Genomic DNA, 9,721 nt, shown 5'->3' with positions numbered 1-9,721 from the left:
CATACAGGATAAATCCAAGGAGAAACACACCAAGACACATATTAATCAAACTATCAAAAATTAAATATAAAGAAAACATATTAAAAGCAACAAGGGAAAAACAACAAATAACACACAAGGGCATCCCCATAAGGCTAACAGCTGATCTTTCAGCAGAAACTCTGCAAGCCAGAAGGGAGTGGCAGGATATACTTAAAGTGATGAAGGAGAAAAACCTACAACCAAGATTACTCTACCCAGCAAGGATCTCATTCAGATTTGATGGAGAAATTAAAACCTTTACAGACAAGCAAAAGCTGAGAGAGTTCAGCACCACCAAACCAGCTTTACAACAAATGCTAAAGGAACTTCTCTAGGCAAGAAACACAAGAGAAGGAAAACACCTACAATAACAAACCCAAAACATTTAAGAAAATGGGAATAGGAACATACATATCGATAATTACCTTAAATGTAAATGGATTAAATGCTCCCACCAAAAGACACAGACTGGCTGAATGGATACAAAAACAAGACCCATATATATTCTGTCTACAAGAGACCCACTTCAGACCTAGAGACACATACAGACTGAAAGTGAGGGGATGGAAAAAGATATTCCATGCAAATGGAAATCAAAAGAAACCTGGAGTAGCAATTCTCATATCAGACAAAATAGACTTTAAAATAAAGACTACTACAAGAGACAAAGAAGGACACTATATAATGATCAAGGGATCAATCCAAGAGGAAGGTATAACAATTGTAAATATTTATGCACCCAACATAGGAGCACCTCAATACATAAGGCAAATACTAACAGCCATAAAAGGGGAAATCGACAGTAACACAATCATAGTAGGGGACTTTAACACCCCACTTTCACCAATGGACAGATCATCCAAAATGAAAATAAATAAGGAAACACAAGCTTTAAATGATACATTAAACAAGATGGACTTAATTGATATTTATAGGACATTCCACCCAAAAACAACAGAATACACATTTTTCTCAAGTGCTCATGGAACATTCTCCAGGATAGATCATATCTTGGGTCACAAATCAAGCCTTGGTAAATTTAAGAAAATTGAAATCGTATCAAGTATCTTTTCCAACCACAACGCTATGAGACTAGATATCAATTACAGGAAAAGATCTGTAAAAAATACAAACACATGGAGGCTACACAATACACTACTTAATAACGAAGTGATCACTGAAGAAATCAAAGGGGAAATCAAAAAATACCTAGAAACAAATGACAATGGAGACACGACGATCCAAAACCTATGGGATGCAGCAAAAGCAGTGCTAAGAGGGAAGTTTATAGCAATACAAGCCTACATCAAGAAACAGGAAACATCTCGAATAAACAACCTAACCTTGCACCTAAAGCAATTAGAGAAAGAAGAACAAAAAAACCCCAAAGCTAGCAGAAGGAAAGAAATCATAAAGATCAGATCAGAAATAAATGAAAAAGAAATGAAGGAAACAATAGCAAAAATCAATGAAACTAAAAGCTGGTTCTTTAGGAAGATAAACAAAATTGATAAACCATTAGCCAGACTCATCAAGAGAAAAAGGGAGAAGACTCAAATTAATAGAATTAGAAATGAAAAAGGAGAAGGAACCACTGACACTGCAGAAATACAAACGATCATGAGAGATTACTACAAGCAACTCTATGCCAATAAAATGGACAACCTGGAAGAAATGGACAGATTCTTAGAAATGCACAACCTGCCGAGACTGAACCAGGAAGAAATAGAAAATATGAACAGACCAATCACAAGCACTGAAATTGAAACTGTGATTAAAAATCTTCCAAAACACAAAAGCCCAGGACCAGATGGCTTCACAGGCAAATTCTATCAAACATTTAGAGAAGAGCTAACACCTATCCTTCTCAAACTCTTCCAAAATATTGCAGAGGGAGGAACACTCCCCAACTCATTCTACGAGGCCACCATCACCCTGATACCAAAACCAGACAAAGATGTCACAAAGAAAGAAAACTACAGGCCAATATCACTGATGAACATAGATGCAAAAATCCTCAACAAAATACTAGCAAACAGAATCCAACAGCACATTAAAAGGATTATACACCATGATCAAGTGGGGTTTATTCCAGGAATGCAAGGATTCTTCAATATATGCAAATCAATCAACGTGATACATCATATTAACAAACTGAAAGAGAAAAACCATATGATCATCTCAACAGATGCAGAGAAAGCTTTCGACAAAATTCAACACCCATTTATGATAAAAGTCCTGCAGAATGTAAGCATAGAGGGAACTTTCCTCAACATAATAAAGGCCGTATATGACAAACCCACAGCCAACATTGTCCTCAATGGTGAAAAACTGAAACCATTTCCACTAAGATCAGGAACAAGACAAGGTTGCCCACTCTCACCACTATTATTCAACATAGTTTTGGAAGTGTTAGCCACAGCAATCAGAGAAGAAAAAGAAATAAAAGGAATCCAAATCGGAAAAGAAGAAGTAAAGCTGTCACTGTTTGCAGATGACATGATACTATACATAGAGAATCCTAAAGATGCTACCAGAAAACTACTAGAGCTAATCAATGAATTTGGTAAAGTAGCAGGATACAAAATTAATGCACAGAAATCTCTTGCATTCCTGTATACTAATGATGAAAAATCTGAAAGTGAAATTAAGAAAACACTCCCATTTACCATTGCAACAAAAAGAATAAAATATCTAGGAATAAACCTACCTAAGGAGACAAAAGACCTGTATGCAGAAAATTATAGGACACTGATGAAAGAAATTAAAGATGATACAAATAGATGGAGAGATATACCATGGTCTTGGATTGGAAGAATCAACATTGTGAAAATGACTCTGCTACCCAAAGCAATCTACAGATTCAATGCAATCCCTATCAAACTACCACTGGCATTTTTCACAGAACTAGAACAAAAAATTTCACAATTTGTATGGAAACACAAAAGACCCCGAATAGCCAAAGCAATCTTGAGAACGAAAAATGGAGCTGGAGGAATCAGGCTCCCTGACTTCAGACTATATTACAAAGCTACAGTAATCAAGACAGTTTGGTACTGGCACAAAAACAGAAATATAGATCAATGGAACAGGATAGAAAGCCCAGAGATAAGCCCACGCACATATGGTCACCTTATCTTTGATAAAGGAGGCAAGCATATACAGTGGAGAAAAGACAGCCTCTTCAATAAGTGGTGCTGGGAAAATTGGACAGGTACATGTAAAAGTATGAAATTAGAACACTCCCTGACACCATACACAAAAATAAACTCAAAATGGATTAAAGACCTAAGTGTAAGGCCAGACACTATCAAACTCTTAGAGGAAAACATAGGCAGAACACTCTATGACATAAATCACAGCAAGATCCTTTTTGACCCAGCTCCTAGAGAAATGGAAATAAAAACACAAATAAACAAATGGGACCTAATGAAACTTAAAAGCTTCTGCACAGCAAAGGAAACCATAAACAAGACCAAAAGACAACCCTCAAAATGGGAGAAAATATTTGCAAATGAAGCAACTGACAAAGGATTAATCTCCAAGATTTACAAGCAGCTCATGCAGCTCAATAACAAAAAAACGAACAACCCAATCCAAAAATGGGCAGAAGACCTAAATAGACATTTCTCCAAAGAAGATATACAGATTGCCAACAGACACATGAAAGAATGCTCAACATCATTAATCATTAGAGAAATGCAAGTCAAAACTACAATGAGGTATCATCTCACACCGGTCAGAATGGCCATCATCAAAAAATCTAGAAACAATAAATGCTGGAGAGGGTGTGGAGAAAAGGGAACACTCTTGCACTGTTGGTGGGAATGTAAATTGATACAGCCACTATGGAGAACAGTATGGAGGTTCCTTAAAAAACTAAAAATAGAACTAACATACGACCCAGCAATCCCACTACTGGGCATATACCCTGAGAAAACCATAATTCAGAAAGAGTCATGTACCAAAATATTCATTGCAGCTCTGTTTACAATAGCCAGGACATGGAAGCAACCTAGGTGTCCATCATCGGATGAATGGATAAAGAAGATGTGGCACATATATACAATGGAATATTACTCAGCCATAAAAAGAAATGAAATGGAGGTATTTGTAATGAGGTGGATGGAGTTAGAGTCTGTCATACAGAGTGAAGTAAGTCAGAAAGAGAAAAAGAAATACAGTATGCTAACACATATATATGGAATCTAAGGAAAAAAAAAAAAAAAAAAAAGGTCATGAAGAACCTAGTGGCAAGATGGGAATAAAGACACAGACCTACTAGAGAATGGACTTGAGGATATGGGGAGGGGGAGGGGTGAGATGTGACAGGGTGAGAGAGTGTCATGGACATATATACACTACCAAATGTAAAATAGATAGCTAGTGGAAAGCAGCCGCATAGCACAGGGAGATCAGCTCGGTGCTTTGTGACCACCTAGAGGGGTGGGATAGGGAGGGTGGGAGGGAGGGAGATGCAAGAGGGAAGAGATATGGGAACATATGTATATGTATAACTGATTCACTTTGTTATAAAGCAGAAGCTAGCACACCATTGTAAAGCAATTATACTTCAATAAAGATGTTTAAAAAAAAAAAAAAAAGAAATTTATATTGTCCTACAAGCCTTTTCCCAATGTAGGGACATAATATCATCATGTTTTATACCATTCAATAAAATTCTTAGATCCTTTTATATGGTTCCTGCATATCTTCTTGGTAAATGTTCCAAATGTACATTGAGTATAGATGATAGACAGATAGATAGATAGATAGATAGACAGATAGATAGAGATAGATTTGAATATTAGAATTAGGATTTAGGTAGAATATAGCTAGGTAGGTAGGTAGATAGATATCTGAATATTATATCCATATATATGCTTATTAATATCTCACATACTTATACATAAATTAGATTGACTTACAACACAGTTTTTAACCATTGAATTAATGTAGTTTTTAATAGCTCATGGGTCAAGGCTTCTAACCACTACTTTTTTGATCAATATTTTCTTAGCTCTTCTTGCTTTTTCCCTCTTCTAGGTGAATTTTAATATGATTTCATCAAGTTCCAGATAATGGTATCAAGATTTTGGGATAATTACATCAAATCCATAAATTAATTTGTGAATAACTGGCATCTTTTACCTTACATAATAACCCATGAGACTTAATAAAAATGATCAAGGACGTCCCACCATTGTCCATGCTTTTTATTAGTGTATTGAAATCTCCATATTCTATAAAATATTAACATGAACATTCTATCCATTTGATTGTTGATTAGCCAAAAAACAAAGAAAAGGGAAAAAATTATACCATGTCAAAATAACGGACAAGTTAATTTGAAATCCCTACATGAAAAGCCCTATCAGGTATGCAAAGGTATCAAATAATTAATACAATTGACTGGCTGGAGGAAGCCGTACTTACACAGAACTCAATGGAAGCAGGAACTTTTTACCTGGCATTCTTTTCATGAAAGAGTGATTGTTTATGAGCACTTTACTCCCAATCCCAGTAAAGGTGGTCTAGTTCCTTAATACCAGAATAGAAAATAATTCAAATCCTGGATACAAGGGTGTTTTAACTCTGAGAGGGTATGAAGGAAAAGAATAAATTAAACCAGTGAGAATAAGCAGAGGCAGATAAAAACTAAAATTACCTCCTCTGTTTTTGTAGCCTCATGATTTTGAATCTATGCAAAGTGAGAAAGTGTGGCATATTGGCTTGTGAGTGCTTTGAGAGCAGAGATATTCTCTTTAATTCTACCACAAACTTACATCCAGAACGTGCCCACATAGAGTTAGAACAGGGAAATTTTTCTGAACAGCCTGGTGGTAGTTTTTAGATCCTAAATAGTATTTTCTAAACATTCAAAGTGAAAATACTGTAGGCCACAGCTTACCTTTCGATCGGCATACTTACTCTACCAGATAAGAATCTCTTTAAGGTCAAGATCCCTGTCTCACTTATCTTTTCACCACCAGCGTTTAACACTGACCAATCTTGCACACATTAAAGTAATGAGAACAACGGCATCATCCCTAGAAATGAAGGTAATGAGTAAATGTGTGCATGTGTATATGTGTCTGTATATACATATATGTTTTTTATTGTATCCCAATATAGAGATACATATGACCAGTGTGAATTTATGCTTTGAAAAGTGTGAAAATAATTGGTTTGGAATTAACAAAGTTACTGACATTTAAAAAGGCCAGTGCTAGAGAAAAAGCACATTATTTTTGACTGAGTTGTAGGATGAGCCCTTAACAATTATGTCTGTGCACATACCCACACAACTGTAGACATCAGAAGTTTTTTAAAACTAGTTAAGAAGCACTAGTTGACCTTTCCCTATCTTCCTTAGAGTGCACCCTTATTAACGTGCCCTTCAAAAACTGCAAACTACACAAAAACAAGAAAACAGTGCTCTCCCAAAGAGTTAGAAAGGGATGTAAATCATGCATGGTTCTAGCCTCTGGCAGATTCACTCACACCTTGCTCTTTGCAGGGCTCTTCCTTTATCGTCAACTCTAGAAAGCAAAGTTAAAAAAAAAAAAGATATTTGTAATTTTGACCTACAGTTTTTAAAAAACAATAAAATGCCACTGTTCATAGAAACACAAAAATGATAGCATTGAAGTCACCGTATCACCACAGCATGTGCACAGAAGATGGCAGAAATGACAATACGGCCTAGGAGAAATGGGTGTAAGGCCTCTGGGCAAGCCACCATTTGTGCATTCTCTACACATTTTCATCACTGAACCAAAGGTCTGAGTTCCTAACAGCGTTTAATTTGGAGGGTAAAGTAGCAACACCAAAAACAAAAAAACATCTAAAAGATGCCTATTCCACGTGGAGTATCTGCTGCCAATATGACCTTTGTTGTAATTATGTTTTAGCTAGCCATGGAAAAGCTCTTCACAAAACAAAAGATTCCATCCAGCACCGAAGTGACCATGTTCTTCTACAGAGTTGAGAAGCATCGTCATGTTTTCACAATGCCAAAAGTTCTGCTATAAAATATGGGAAGCCTCCTTCTTTCTTCCATATTCCTTCAAATGGAAGAGATGTCATTGCTGATTAAGTCCAGGTACTGAGAGCGATACTGAGCTGAAGAGTGAATAGCAGAGAACAGAAGTTGAAAATCCACATTAAGAAAGAAAAACCCATAAAGTGACAGGAGCTAAACAGGCAGAGGCCATGAAGGAGAGAAGTGAGCAGAGAAAACTTTGTTACAGCACCAATCAGAGAAACTGAGAGATGATTTAGATAACAGGCATGGCAGGGCATAAAAGCAGTGAGCACCAGACACCGTTTCTGAGGGAAAAGTCCTCAGACTCACAATAATCAGAGCTTCTGTGGGGAGAGTGCAGCCTTCCCAGGGGCAGGGAATGAAGCTCAGGTTCCCTGTGAGGCCTCCTCTGTAGCTACTGAGAGCAATCTCAGTCCACTGCCCATTACACGATTAGGCTGAGCACATCTCTGTACCCAAAAGCCCTTCAACACCTGAAAGACCAATTAGGAGAGAAAGTTAAAGCATCTGTCTTAAATCCAAGTAAGCCAGAGTTGGATTAAGCAGAAGGATAAAGGTCCAAGTTCATACAAGAAAACACTTAACTTTAACCTAGTGAATGTTATTTGTAATCTTCTTAAACTTGTCGATCAGGGACTGATTCGTCAGTGAAAAATTATTTCTAAAACTAAAGAATAATATATAGGAGCATCTTAGGTGTCCATACAGAGCAAATTTCTGGAATTGGACCACCCAGCCACAAACTGAGGCATTGCCAGTAGGTCCCCAAGTGGAAAACACAACCACAGAAGGAAATAAGTAGTCTTCAAAATCTATCAAAGGTAAACCAATATGAAAAGTAACAGTAAATACCTCACATGCTAAAAGATCTAGACTTAGACCAAGGCTTTGATTTCAAGTACAACAGAATTACCACATTAATTATTCATGTTTTGTTTATACTAGGAAAACTCATGAAAAAAATAGAGATAAACAGATTCATATATAATGAAAACACCAGAAAATCTAAAAGCCATTGCTACCAGATATTGTGATGCTTGAATCTCAGGGGCTGAAGTTTTTAATGTTATATAGATATTTCCTTAGGCTAATATTTCAAATAATATTTAAACTATGTAAGTTCCTTTGGCTTTCATCCCCCTCCAAGCAGGTAATGGAAATATGGCTGGACATCCAGAACAAGTTGATCTGCAAGGTTATTTGAATAACTGGAGCTTAAATGTATTGTGTTATTACTTTCAAGGTGAGTATTACAAATTCTCTTCTAGATGTTTTCTTAGAAGCATTTTACTATTACAGACACCATTTGGCTACTGATAATTTGAGGGTCACGTGAAAAAAATCATATCTGCTGCAATTCGGAAAAAAATAGCAATAGGTTGTGAACAAGGGCTATGTTCATTTTGCTGGGTTTAGAATAATGTAGGAGTGCCTATAACAAGTAAACAGTGGACAGGCTTTGTTCTGCTGGATTTAGATTAACCTTTACAAGCAATGCAGAATTAGATTATGAAAATAAATTGAAAATGGCATCTCCTTAAACTCACTTTGTACTCTGCATTTTCTTAAGCTTTTATGTGACTGTCAAATATTAGTACAGGGCTCCATTTGTATTTGTAGCATTTTATCTCTTTTTTTTCTGAAAAGATAAGCACCAGTCTTCAGAGAAAGCTTCTGACTATTGGATACAGAAAATAACTCTTTCCTGAATGGTTAATGTTTCAAATATGAGCACAGATACCAGATGGCAAAAGGGGAAAAAAAGAATTCAAGTTGTTTCATTGCTCAATGATAAGGATTTTTCCATCTGCTGGTTCAATACTAACTTGGTTTACATTCACTTAGAGCCAATACAATTAAAACTCTATTTGAAGTGAAATGTTTCAGAAAAATAAAACTAGAAACCTGAGAAACCCTTCTCCGAGTTACATCTATCCCTCGAAAATAGCTAAGCTTTTATATATGTGTACAAGTGTGAGTGCAAGAAAAAACAAAGATATAAGATACATTTTGAAACATTCTAAAGTCACATGCACTTAAATAATTCTAATGAAGACTATATGTGATTGAAATGTAAGTGGACATCTGCTAGAATTAAGAATCATGGTGAAATAAAATGAATCTAAAGTAATAATATACTGGGGTAATCATCACAAAGGATGAAATGGGAGGCTACTGGTGAGTGAACAATATGGTAGCAGTTGACAAAGAAACAGGTTTGAATGGTGAATCCAAGAAGACCAAAGAGCAGGTGATGAGAAGAAATAGCACAGCAATCACAGGCAACAGCATCTCACAGGATAGCAGAGGTCTTACATACTAAAATGGGTGTAAAGTAGAAAGGAGTACCCAGAAACAACTAGAATTCATAAGAACAAGCAGCAAGTAAGAGCCATAAGCAACAAGAGAGTTCTGGGGTCCCTCCTAGCAAGGCAACCCCACGATCTTTTGATATTAGGACACTGTCCCCCAATCCTTTGATAGAAAGAGCTCCTACTCAAAATATAATGTTCATAATACTAAGAAATGGTTTTCCAGGGTAACCTTCCCTTCTGTCCTGAAAATACTGTTAAACTAGGCATCACTCCTTTGGTGATACAAACTCCTCAAAGATAGACCCATGAATTACTTCTGTATTCCTGATGCTTAGCA

Source organism: Eubalaena glacialis, chromosome 9, assembly GCF_028564815.1.
Source record: "Eubalaena glacialis isolate mEubGla1 chromosome 9, mEubGla1.1.hap2.+ XY, whole genome shotgun sequence".
In the NCBI taxonomy this organism is placed as follows: Eukaryota; Metazoa; Chordata; class Mammalia; order Artiodactyla; family Balaenidae; genus Eubalaena; species Eubalaena glacialis.
This window is presented reverse-complemented; position numbering follows the sequence as displayed.